The sequence below is a fragment of the Sitophilus oryzae genome, unplaced genomic scaffold (assembly GCF_002938485.1).
Source record: "Sitophilus oryzae breed Bouriz unplaced genomic scaffold, Soryzae_2.0 scaffold_164_pilon_pilon, whole genome shotgun sequence".
Classification (NCBI taxonomy): domain Eukaryota; kingdom Metazoa; phylum Arthropoda; class Insecta; order Coleoptera; family Curculionidae; genus Sitophilus; species Sitophilus oryzae.
Window position 1 is genome coordinate 11210 of NW_022146336.1, and position 13220 is coordinate 24429.

The window sequence follows — 13220 nt, forward strand, 5'->3', positions numbered from 1 at the left end:
ACAGGGTGTTACTAATTCGGGGTACGAGCATTGGTATCTCGGTAACCGTAATAGATACGAATATGTATATGAAGTTGCGTGTTGACATGTTCACCAAGATGCCATTAAAAAAGTTTAAAAAATTTCAAGGCTTGCTGAGTTATTTATAAAAAAATTGGCGCCGGGAGGCACGTATAGCCGCCCATACTAAAATATGTTAATATCTCGAAAACTGCGACTTTGACTGATTTTGATGTTATTACAAATTTTGTTGCAAATATTATGCCTAATCTTAATTTGAAAACCGCGTTTCGCTAGCTACTGTAATTTTGGAGTTACGATTTTTTTAAATTTTTAACCCCCTCCCATACCCCCTAACCAACCCTCCACCCCCACCAAAAACTAATGGCCAGATTCTCGGGTGCCACAGTATTTTTGTGCCAAATTTGGTTAAAATCGGTTCAGCGGTTTTTGAGTTATCGTGTTACAGACGGCAGACGGACAGACAGACAGACAGACAGAGAGACACCATGAAAATATTTTGTATTTAGGTCATTTATGACCCAAATAACTCATTTTGAGTGAAATTAAAAAAACTTTTTTTTTGCCGATCTTAATAGCCTACCATACCTATATTGGTATGGTCGGCTAAAAATGGATTTTTTTTTAAATCAATTTTATTGATTTGGGAAACCGAATTGTTTCAAACCTGTAATAAAAAATGCAGGTCCGTATTTAAAAAAACATTAAGTTGTATATGTATCTCACAAATTACCAGCTGATTTGCAAATCTAAAAATAATATCAGATAGCCCTGATAAAGTGGCTATGAGAATTAATTTTTAGATTTTCTAAAAACTAACGACAGCAAAAAATAAAATTGATTTTCAAAAAAATACTTTTTTTTCTAAATAACCCGAATTACTTTGGGTATAATTGGGGACGGGCTATAGGATGACGGCCTCGACGTTTCGAAGCGATCGATACTTCTAAATGGACGAAATTATTAGGATTTTTCCTAATTATGGGTCGATTGGAACTAAACTCGGCACGTTGACAGAGGTACCCGAATGGAATCCTCAAACAGAGAGACGGGCAGACGCACAGTGTAACGAAAACTGAAATAGTGGGACATTGGCATTTTTCTTCAGTTATCACTATTCTTGCTGACATTTTTTGACAGAAATTAAATAATACGATTAGGAATTTTTGCTACAGGGCGAAAACAGTAAAAAAAGGCGTAATGGAAAGTCAAAAAAATAGGAAGTTTTATAAAAGGACTTTACAGGTATATTTTGTTATTTACGAAGAGTTTATAGCTCTTATGGACCAAAAACGTTATCAAATTACTGTCGAACAATGATTTATCTCCCGCTAATATGTCAAAACTCAATCAACATTCCTAAATATTCAAATAATCAGGGATAAATTAGATAAGACTGCAAAACTCAAAGAGAACGGCACAAGTGGCAAATATCTTTTAACAGTATTAAATAATATGATAATATGCGAAAAAACGTATTCATCTTCAACAAAGGAAACCATAATACACACCTCACAAAAAATTTCGCAACACTTATATTTTTCGTAGTATTTATTCTTGAAACGCTTCAAACATTTTTATGTGAAAAACTTAAATCTAAGGTCTGCCTGAGTTATGATATAATTTCCATTCCTTAACAAGTTGCCCGTAATGCAAATAACTTTTGATATTATTGTTAACCAAGAGAATTTAAGAATACTTTTTATTTTTATTTTTTTTTAATACCGGTTTTAAGATAGAGACTGAATAAAAGAATAAAAATATATCGGTGTAATTTTGTGTTTTCATTTCAAATATCTTTTCATAAAAACACACGAATGCCTACATCTGCAGATAAGAGTGAAAAACAAAAAACGTTATCGATAGATAAAAAAGAGAAATACACAACAAAGGTTGGCGACAAAAATGTTATCAACATAAATTTTGAATGCTTTCCGATCCGTAGTTGAGGCGCTTTAGGTCGAAAATGTCGGTTGAATGATCTTCACCCGACTGACCGCACCAACAACGATGCAGCATTGACGGTGGAGTGTTAAATACATCAAAAAAAATTTTTGCCGGTTTGAAAAAATATTCTCTTGAGTAATTTTTTTCCAATGTTGAGATTTTCTGAATTGTTGTAAACTTCGCCCCTAAAATAGCATTCAGTATGTTCATAGCAAGCGTATAGCTTTTTCAATAAAGGAATTATAGCACAAAAAATTATGGATAAAACTACGAATCAACGGAAAAAGTAATTATTGCCGAAGAAATTAATTTTTTTCTTCCAGGTTCGGATATAGCTGGATGAAATTTATGTGTAACAGTATACTAGAAGGTTCGCTCTATGATATTTTGTAAATATAACCTTGCGCGAATGTAAGCGTTTTTTTGAAAGTCATAATAAACATGTAGAAACTAGACTTGAAAAAAATTGGGACATTTTTTTCAGGTTTGTTGTTGGTAAAAGACCTCTCTTTACGGAAAAAATTGTTGGAATTGAACAACACAAAGAAACTTCTGAAAATAATAAATTTCATTGTATGAAATTTTTGTACAGATTTGGTAAATTAAAGAAATCATAACTTTAACCCGCCATTACTCCCCGACTAAGAGGTCAACTCAAGAAATATCTCACATGGTGGAGCTCTGGGATGTCCTTTATCCATCTATATAAAAAACTTGATGAATTATTTTTTTTGTTTTTTGGGCTAATGTCCTGCATTTCCCGATTTCGTCACACTGTGAGACGGACAGACAGACAGACGGAAGTAAGAAGAAGTTTCACTTCAAATATGCGCACATAGTGCACACACAATTTTTTTTGTTTAGCATTAAAGAACAGCGATCATAAAAATACTGAACATCAAACGTACAAATCAGAAACAAAACAGCAACTTAGTCAATTAATATATTTGTTTTTTAAGCATCCCATTTCAAGATCAGTACTGCATATTCTTAAAAAGTTTTTTAAAACATTTTTTCGTAACTCTTCAACATCACTTCAACATAATTGTAGGATCGTTTCTATAAAGCTGATCTAATCAAAACATTTTCTCTTTCCCTTGTATTGCGTTAACAAAATCATCTGCCACAATAATCAAATCATAGACAATTTAAATCTTCATTATGGGCACCATCCATTTTTGTAAAGATTAACATCACAAGATGGTTATTTGTTTGCATATCGACTTTTTATTTTGGAGTGCATTTTTTACTGTTTTTGAAAACTTGCAATTTTGTTATGTTGCTGTTTTGCTTTGTTGGTTTGATGTGGACCTGATATTAGATACTGGAAAAACGGGATACTCATTCAAGCTGTGGAGAGCTGGTAGACAGATACTGGTTTCAAGATTGCCAGAGGGCGCAGGAGTTGGAATAGTAGAAGCGAATAACGGCAATAGCTTTCCCACTAAGACTATCCAAGCGTGTCACAATTTCCAAAATGTAATCACGGAATTCATTGTGTAATATAATAGTAGTTTGTCAATATATCTCTAGAATGGTGGCAGCATTTCACTGGATAGAGGCAGGAGAAACTGTTCATAGTAGAACATTCGCCAAAATTTAAGGCATATCTGATAAGCAAATATCGAATAACTCTAAAACAGTGGTGGAACTAGTAACAGGACATTGCAAGTTCAATAACTCGGCAAAAAGACGGCCGAATACATTCATGTCAGTACGATAGCCCACCAAATATGCCGGTCTTTATACTGAGCGATGGTAATCCATTTGCAAATAAGTATATGGAAGTTTCTCTCCAATTTATAAGAGATTTTGAAAAGGATATGACTGGGGAATGTATGTAGAGATAAAAGGACCAAAATAAATCACAATGGAATAGGCTAATACCAACTCTAATAAAAATGATCTATCTAGGATTTCTTATTAAAATCTTTTCATAATAATGACATTACTGGCTAATGTTTTCAAGTTAAAATTCGCAGTTGATATAAAATTTAGTACTTAAGTTGGATTTCCTCAATAATTTGCACTCGCTTCCTAAACTAGAGTATAATAACTCCAATATAATTCATTCTTCTAGAAATTGTTTCTGTAATTAGACCTAATGTAAATAGCTATATATTTTTTGCAGATTTCTACTCGTACAGTTTTTCTAACATAAATCTTCGTTTTATCCTTGAGGAGTCACATTTTTTTCTCATCGCTTGTTTTAATCATATTAATAGAATTTCATGTATCTAATGAAAGTCGTGACTATAAATAATAGTCTTCAAACTCATGCAGAATTTTAAATAAATTTTGTAAAGCCAATTTATGTAATTTTCATCCTCTTACTCAAGCAATTTGAGATGATCTTCTAGTTCAGAGATTATACCATTTGCGACATCTGTCATTATTTTTAATTTGAACGTTTCTTGTGGTGTAGATTTCTAATGTAAAACTATAATAATCCATTATTACTGGGGTAAGAAATCCTTTCTGATTGATATAGCATAATATCTGCTATTAAAAATAGTACATAAACTGGGATTTAAAAGATTTTAGACTGAGACTAAAAGAGATTCTAAGCAAATTACTTTTCTGACTTTTTTTTACAGTATATTATTGCAGTTCTCCTATTTATCTCTACAAGGCTAATTTTTCATCTAGGTAGGTAATCATTAAGATTTTGGAAATATATATCTAGTAGTTTAATTCTCTCTTACTCCTTTCTATAACTCCTCTTTTTAACTGCTCATTTCCATTTTGTCTAGATCAACAAAGCTCTATATTACTTGAATTAAGCCCACCGGATTTCTTGAGATGTTACTGTTTGCATAAGTTCTAAAATCTTTATGCGAGGATTAGCTATATTGAGTGGAATGTATGTTTCATCAATATGTTTTTATATACATGCTTTTTCCCTATTTTAATGAAAACTCTTACTTGTATAACTAGAACCCTACCAGCTTGTAAAAAGTTAATTTAAGTCACGTTTTCAGTATTCCATGTACTTGTTTTCTAAGCAATTTATTATTTTTCCTAAGAGGTTTTTACTTAAAAAAGATAAAAAGCTTCATAGCAATGGTTACGATCACTTCAGCCCTGTGTGATTTATATTCTAATTTTGTACAAACAACTTATTATGAATATTTAGTTATTATTTTTCTGATTCAATACTTACGGCTATATTATTATTCACGATTAATAAAGTGAATAGATAAATTCTTCCATGTGACTTTCGAAATATAAAATTTGTCTTTAGAAAGTAGTCAAAATGTTCTGCTGAACCTTGCAAATACATCTACAATTTTGCTTTTTTACGCAGTATTGTTAATACTGCTTAGAATATTATTTTTTTACGTATACTTTACATAAGTAATTGCACCTATTATCTTAATATATAACAAATAATAATGTATAATACTTTAATAATTGGATTAATGAATACTTTAATAATTTATTAAAGTATACTTTAAATTTTAAGTTATTTATGACTAGTTTGGATCAATTTGTGAACTCAATTTTTAGAAGGGTTAATAGAAGGGTTGTTTTTTACTTTAATTTTAAAACACCCTGCACAATAATTTCTTGCGCAAATTTTCCAATGACATTATTTTTTGGTCAGAACCATGTCTTCTGAACATTTTGTTTTTCGGATCATGACAATACATGCCTTGGTTAAGTATTAAGAGCGAAATGAACTTGCCACCTAAAATTTTCAATTTTTTCAATTTTCAATTCTTTTTGATGTTATTTTTCAATATAACATGGTAGCTTTGTGAACTTATTGTGAACTATATACTACTATAAATTGCCGAGCATGTTCGACAGATCTGAACCCTATGAGCACATTTGGGAAATGTTCGGCAGAAGGGTAAGAGATCGTGAAGCGGCACCAACTTCATTAAATGAACTTAGCTTGGTATTTAAAGAAGAAAGGGAAAACATAACGCAATATGATATATGCAGCCTTATTGACAGAAATGAACGGAAACAAACTACGGGAAGTTGTAGCAGCCAATGGGAGCAATACCGCATATATAAACGTCACAAGATATAATACCATTAAAAAGTACTTTATAATTATATCAATTCAACTAAAATAACTAGCCTTGTAAATACCGCATCATAAAAATGTTGGGTGATGATAATATATAATTACATGCCAGTTATAAAATCTAAACATCATAAAATCTAGTCAATATGATAGTTGTCAAGTACGATAAAAAGTGATCATGAATATCATTATCAAAAAACAGATTTATTCAAATATAAATTAATTATCATCAAAATAATGCATTTGACCAATCAACTTTAATAATTAAATGTCAAAACGAGAGAAAAACTAAAAATACTTACTTATTGAAAAGTTATAAACCAACGAGACGAGAATGGTTGTATAAGAAATAAGGTATTTTCATTTATTTTCTTATTTATCTATTTGATCATTCTTCTAGCAATTTTATTTATTTAATTCAAATGTGTTTAATATGAGAGCCAGCTTCACTTATTTAAATTAACGAATAAAAATTAACTATGAGGAAAGCTGAAATGTTTAAAAGATTTCGAGACATGTTGACTAGATGACTACTCACTCTATAATAAGTTCGAAGTATCGTCCCTAATTATACCGTATTGAAGTAAACAGGATGGGCTTAGCGATATTTACATCGATAAATCAAAATCGTCTATCGATAAGGTTGAAGTGTTTAAGGAAATGTCAGTATTTATCTATAGTTTTTTTGTCGTTTAGTATATCATAATAAAACAGTTTACGAAACGTTCTTTTCCACAAATTTTAGTACTTAAATTTTTACACTAAATAGCACAATCGTTCCGCATTTATGTTACAGCATTTAAGTTATATAGTTCTATAGTTGTATATTTAGTTAAGTTATATAGTTCTATAGCTTTTTATTGGAATATTCCTGTTCTCTATTCGGCATACTTTTGAATGTACATTAATTTTTTTTGAACATTAATTTAATGTCAGTGGCCAACACGGCTAATATTTAGTTATAGTAGCAGAAATAATTAAAAATAGATAACTACAGCATCTCTCCAGTCAGGAATCAATATAAATAATTAAACTATATAAACAATAAATAGATAATTAGCATCTTTTGATATACATAATTATGAAGAGTATGATTAGCATTATTTTGATTTTTTTTTCGAGGTAGTCAAAATATCTAAAATTTATATTATTACTTATTTCATTTGTAATCTATTTTTATGAAAGACAATCTCCTCTTTATTTCTTTTTAAAGCAAGCATTGTATTAAAAAACGTCCGAAATTTGAACTATACCTACTTACATCTTTATTTTATTTTCCTTCTTTTTTATTAGCTAATTGAATACTACTCGGAACATTTTAAAAACAAGTAATTGAAGGGTTATATACAGATATTTACTGAATTGTCCTTTAAAAAATGGTCCGATCATTCTTTACAACAATCCGGTATCTTCATTCATACAAATCTCCGCTATTTAGTAAAAACATATGTTTATAGTTAATTTACGGTTCTGAGCATATGACTATGTAAAACTCACCTGCACTTGATTCTCCGGCTGACGAATCAAAGGTTTTGACGTCATCTGGAACAGCGCGTCAACGGAGTAGCTCCGGGCCCTCCAGCTTGCTGTTGCTGCTTCTGCCGTTGCTGCGACGAACTAATCATCATCAGGGAGAACAGCAATCGCTGGCCACGCTAGACGACCGATCGCTACCCGTTTCTGAGGTGTAACTAGCTCCAAAAGCCACCAGATCTGGCCTCAACAAAGCCAACTGCTGCTGAACCTTTAACTGTCGATGAAGATTTTCCAACCGTCGCTGATGAGCTTCGGCTTCGGCTGGATCAAGTCCCACGGCCGCACTATACGTCCCCGTCACAGACCTGGATGGTTTATGGTTCAAAATATCCGTAATCGAGAAGCTTTTCACACCTTCCACGCGCTCCTCTGCCGTTGGAGAGATACGTCGTTCGGAATCATTTTAACCGTTTTAAAGGTCCGAAATAGTCGTCAGATTCGTCGTACTCTGGACTGAACGATCTCTCATAACGCCGGACTAGGACACCCCACACTAATTTCGTCCTCTGAAATTGCCCGGCATGGACTGGGAGATCTAGAGACCGCCGGACTAGGGTACTTCGATCCTAGGTAGGGGAGACATTTCGCCGTTAGAACCTTGTGGCGAGCCGGCGGCAACGTCTTTGCACATTTTTTGATGCCCTAGCGAAAAAATCGAGAGCGCCACTCGCACATTCAAAACTGACACCCGCGCGAATTCACATAGCACCAAATCGGGCCGGTTAGCAGTCCTCGTAAACGCACGTGAAGCCGCAACAGATCTCATAACAAGTGATGAAGGTGCCCGCACCAATCTGCCCACCGACACCTCCTTAACGAGCTCCGCCCCTTCTCCTTCCCTCGGCCAATCGCGATGGGTCTGTTTCTTTAGCCAAAAACGCCGCCGGGTGTTTTCGATTGGCGGTGGGCGGAGCTCGAGGCCATTGCTATCCGCGCCCGGCCCACCAATCATCTGTCCAATTTGCGCTCGGCCGTCGACGTAATTTGTTTCGGAGGGCGATAAATGAGATTTTGTTTTGGGAGGTTATTTAGCATGTGTTTAATGTAAATTATTTCGCTTTATGGGTTTTTACGCTGCGACTGCTTTATTGCTGAGAGGGAGGGGTGGGAGCGGGGGGCTTTGCGCTTTCTGGGCAAATTAATTTATTTAGTTCGTGGAGGTTTTAGGTGCTAACACGTAACGATTTTTATGCCCGGTTCGTTTTATGGACGCTATTGTGTTGATTCTATGTCGAGGTATAAATTAGGAATCGCGTTAAGTCGCTAGAACAAAGGAAAATATCTAAAAATTAGAGCGGTGTTTAAATAAAATTTCAAACAATAAGCGGAGGTAATTTTTGCCTCTTCTTCATATATATTTAATTTTTATACTATACGATCGAAAAAAAAAAGGCGTCAAAAACAGCTCGGAATGACAATCGATTATAATTTTGGCGAGGTCAAGCCCTAGACGTCAGACGTCATTTACTTGGCCCGTTCTCTTCTTTATTTTTGAATGGCGCTTACTGCCAGTTGGGTTTAACAAAGTTGTAATTTATTTTTATATTGAATAAAAATGATTTTTAAATGGTGTAGTGTAAAATTCGAGAAAAATATTTTTTTGGATATAGATTTCTGTGTTAGGAAACGTTTTATTGATTTTTAATCTTTCTATAATTAGTGTTAATTTTTGATTAAGTTTTATGTCAGTTTTTAGTAAATTACGTCTATAGATTGACCTCGCCAAAATTATCATTGATTGTAATTCCTGTGTCGCCTTTCACGCCGTTTTTTTTATCATAAGGTATATGTCACTAAATAAATTTAAACTTTTCGAAAATATATATTTTTTTATTAAAATAGGTATATTTAGAGATATCCGCATACCGATAATTTAAAAATAACAGTAATCAATAGCAATAGATAGAATATACAGGGTTGTTCACCACATACGACACGGAGTATTGTAGCTAAACGATTAGATTTTTACAAATTATAAATTTTGGGTTCGTTGAAGGACTATTAGAGCTACAATTTAAAAATATTTTTACAAGATACAGAATGTCCCAAATAAGTAAAAAATATCATAGTTGTATTTTTTTAAATGGAAAACCCTGTATATTATTCCATTTTTGGATTCTACGATTGAAATAAAGGTAAATTTGGTTAAGGTTTATCACACTTAAACCTTACCGTTTTTGAAATATTTTCAATTTTGTGAAATTGCAGTAAAAATTTTAAGGCTTCATTTCTCCAAGGGTATCAAAGTTTTTAATACTAAATATTTACTGAAGATTATCTATTGATCAGATATTGTGTTGCAATAATAAAAATTTTACTACTTTATACAGAGTGTCCAAAAATTTATATTAAATAATTACTAGCTTTAAACGGCAATAACGTGTTTAATTTGAATGGAACACCCTGTATATTTTACGTGAATCATATGCACAATTTAATTGTCTATCAAATTTATATTTTTTATCATTACAGCTTTTCTGAAATATTTCTTTAATTTAGGCCCCATAAATTATCACTATATTCATGGAATGGGTAAACATTTTTTTTGTAGATTTTTTAAGCAACATATATAAAATGTACAGGTGGTAAATATTGCAAGCCATTGGTATACCAAAAAACTATTTAAATCTTTGGAAAAGAGTATTAGCAATTAAATATACCACCATTATTTCAATGAAAAGTAAGTTAATTACATACTTTTAAATTATTTTAATTAATAAAATTGTTCTAAATAAATATTATTATTTAAACAGAAATCAATATAATATCAAATTATGAAACGTCTCTGTTTTTTATAAATAAGCATTCGTCAAAAAATGAAATAAAATTTATAAGGCGTTACTTTTTACCACACTGTTACTAATTCACACACAAAATTCAGTTTTAGTATTTGGAGCAATTATTATTAATCAACGTAAACAGTCAAGTAATGTAGTTTGAATACTAGGATCATGTTAATTGGTCCTCTTTAAACAAAAATATTTCAACAAGTTTTTAAATTTTTTTTATGAAATAAAGCGAATATATCGACAATAATGGTATCTGTACTCTTTGAAAATTTGTTACATCTTTAAAAAATAATCTAAAATGTCAATCTTCCATGGGTATAGTGATAAATGAGGTGTAAATTATAAGAAAATGCATTTTCTACGAAAACTTGAAGAGATGGGTAAAAAATGGTATAATACAATTTGGTAGACAATTACATTGTGCATCTGACTCACGTAAAGTATACAAGGTTTTCCGTTTAAATTAAACACGTTATTGCCGTTTAAAGCTATTAATTATTTAATATACATTTTGGACATCTGTATAAGGTAGTATTTTTTTTTATTATTGCAACACAATATCTGGTCAATAAATAATCTTCAGTAAATATTTAGTATTAAAAACTTTAGTACAGATGACACTAATTACACTGTTCATAAAATTGACTATTTCAAAAACAGTGAGTTAAATAGTGAATAATCAAATTTACGTTTATTTTAATCGTAGAATCTAAAAATAGAATAATATAGGAGTTCGTTTAAAAAATACAACTATAATATTTTTACTTATTTGGGACACTCTGTATCTTGTAAAAATAACACCAAATTGTAGCTTTAATAATTCTTCAAACGAACCCCAAAACTTACAATTTGTAAAATCTAATCGTTAGCTACAATACTCCGTCGTATGTGGTGAACAACCCTGATAGAATTATTGTAAAAATGCACTTGCTGTAAATCTATTTGTTATAGGAATAAGTACTATTAAAATATATTTGTTATAGGTACCCAAGTAGCATCGATCTGACTTCGAACTAAATGTGGCCTGAAGCGACGTCAGACTTGTGCAAATTTAGGTCGGGTGCTGGTGATACGACCGGTGACGTCGCTTTCTTATTAAAAGCGACGTCGTTGGATCGAGTCGGTAAATCCAACGATCTGTCGACGTGCAAAATAACAACGTACTATTTTATTAATTTCCTAACGTCGTTCCCACGTTGGATTGCACGACGTACACATACTTGAATACCGACGTCTACCAGTTGTCTAAATAGGATACGTCTCACTGATAATCCCTAAGTAACGTCCAATTAATTTGTTGTATTTTATGCATATTTATAACCTAATTTATGTATTACATTTAACCTATATTACGTAAATACAACCCATTAGTAGCATTTGCGGCTAATGAACATCATGAATATAACCCAATAAAAAGTTTTTGTAAACAAACTTACTTTTATTATGTCTAAAAAAAACACTAAAAGGCATTTAGACATTCATCTACATTTTACAATCGTTACAGAATCGAGTAACTACAAGCAATTATTTATGCATATAAACATAATTTAATACTATATTTAAAAATAACTATAAAATTATGGAAAGAGCACGTTTGTTCCTAATTTAGTAATATTTTTTTAACAAACAGATGCGTATCATATTCTCAAGGGTTATAACAAATCAGGGGACAACATTGGCCATCATTTTGATTTAAAAATGCTGATTATAAATGATACTTCTTACAACTGACATTTATTTAAAATTTTAATTAAAATGTCATTTTGTATATCACAATCTTCAGATTTATTAATTTTCAATTTACTTCATAATAGATAAAGTTAATTTACAAAATTTAGGATATCATTGTTTTCTTAAAAAAGGTGATGCTGTGTATTTTTTCCAAACAGACACCAAAAATTAGGGAGATATAACAAATAAGTCAAAATGGAGATGTATTTACCTGTAATAAAGGTCTTACAGAGTTGTGTTGTACCTTTCATAGATATTCATAAATTATTAGGTATTTTAAGGGTTCTCTATTACTTTTTTCAACAGCAAATTCCGAGCATGTCCGAGTTGCATTATACCCATCAGTGGTGGCTCGCTACAAAATTTATTAAAAATGTACAAAATTGTTGAATATAATATTAGGTTACAAAATATTATTTTCGTGATGCACAACGTTTTATTTTTGTTTGTTTTTAAATCGGGGACTCAGATTAGTATTTTAAAATAATTCTGATAAAGTAAATTTGATACAGCACGTGCTGAATTTAAAATAACTTAATTTATAACTACTATTAAAAGCACATTAATTTACACATGCGCCAAATTTGAAATTGTCGTTCATTGTCATTTAGAATATTTAATTAATATCCCAATTAAAAAATTGGTCAGGTGCAGGTGGACAACGAAGGGTTCCATATTCATTATCTATACAACATTAGACACTATATTATAAACTTTTTTTTTTTCTATTTAGCTGAAATTTTGAATACGCGTATAAGTAATTTAAAAAAATGAAGAAACTTACATTACTAAAATTGTATTAATCAATAATAAATATGTAAAAATAAAAAATAATATGTAAAAAACAAAATTTAAAAAAACGATTAAAAAAAGTCGCCTTGACTAGGATTCGAACCTGCCTTCTACGGCTCCAACGTCATAGCGGCGTAAAGTACTAACAACTTTAAGCCATGCCACCGAGGACTTGAAAGATTCTATCTAAAATTCTTACTTAAAAGATAATGTTTAGTGAAAGTACTTTTAATTATAAACATTTATTTAAGTCTGTTTTTAATTGTTCTTATAGCGGCAACATAGATACATTATCTGTCAAAATTTTCAGCTGTCTATAACGGTTCATAAGATAGAGCTTTGTTACAGCCGGACGGGCGGACAGC

The 13220-nt window shown here is 31.4% G+C and overlaps 1 pseudogene; it reads right to left on the reverse strand.

The window, feature by feature from the left end:
* Positions 1–7399: 7399 nt before the first annotated feature.
* Positions 7400–8495, reverse strand: LOC115880718 (annotated as a pseudogene).
* Between the last annotated feature and the right edge of the window lie 4725 nt (positions 8496–13220).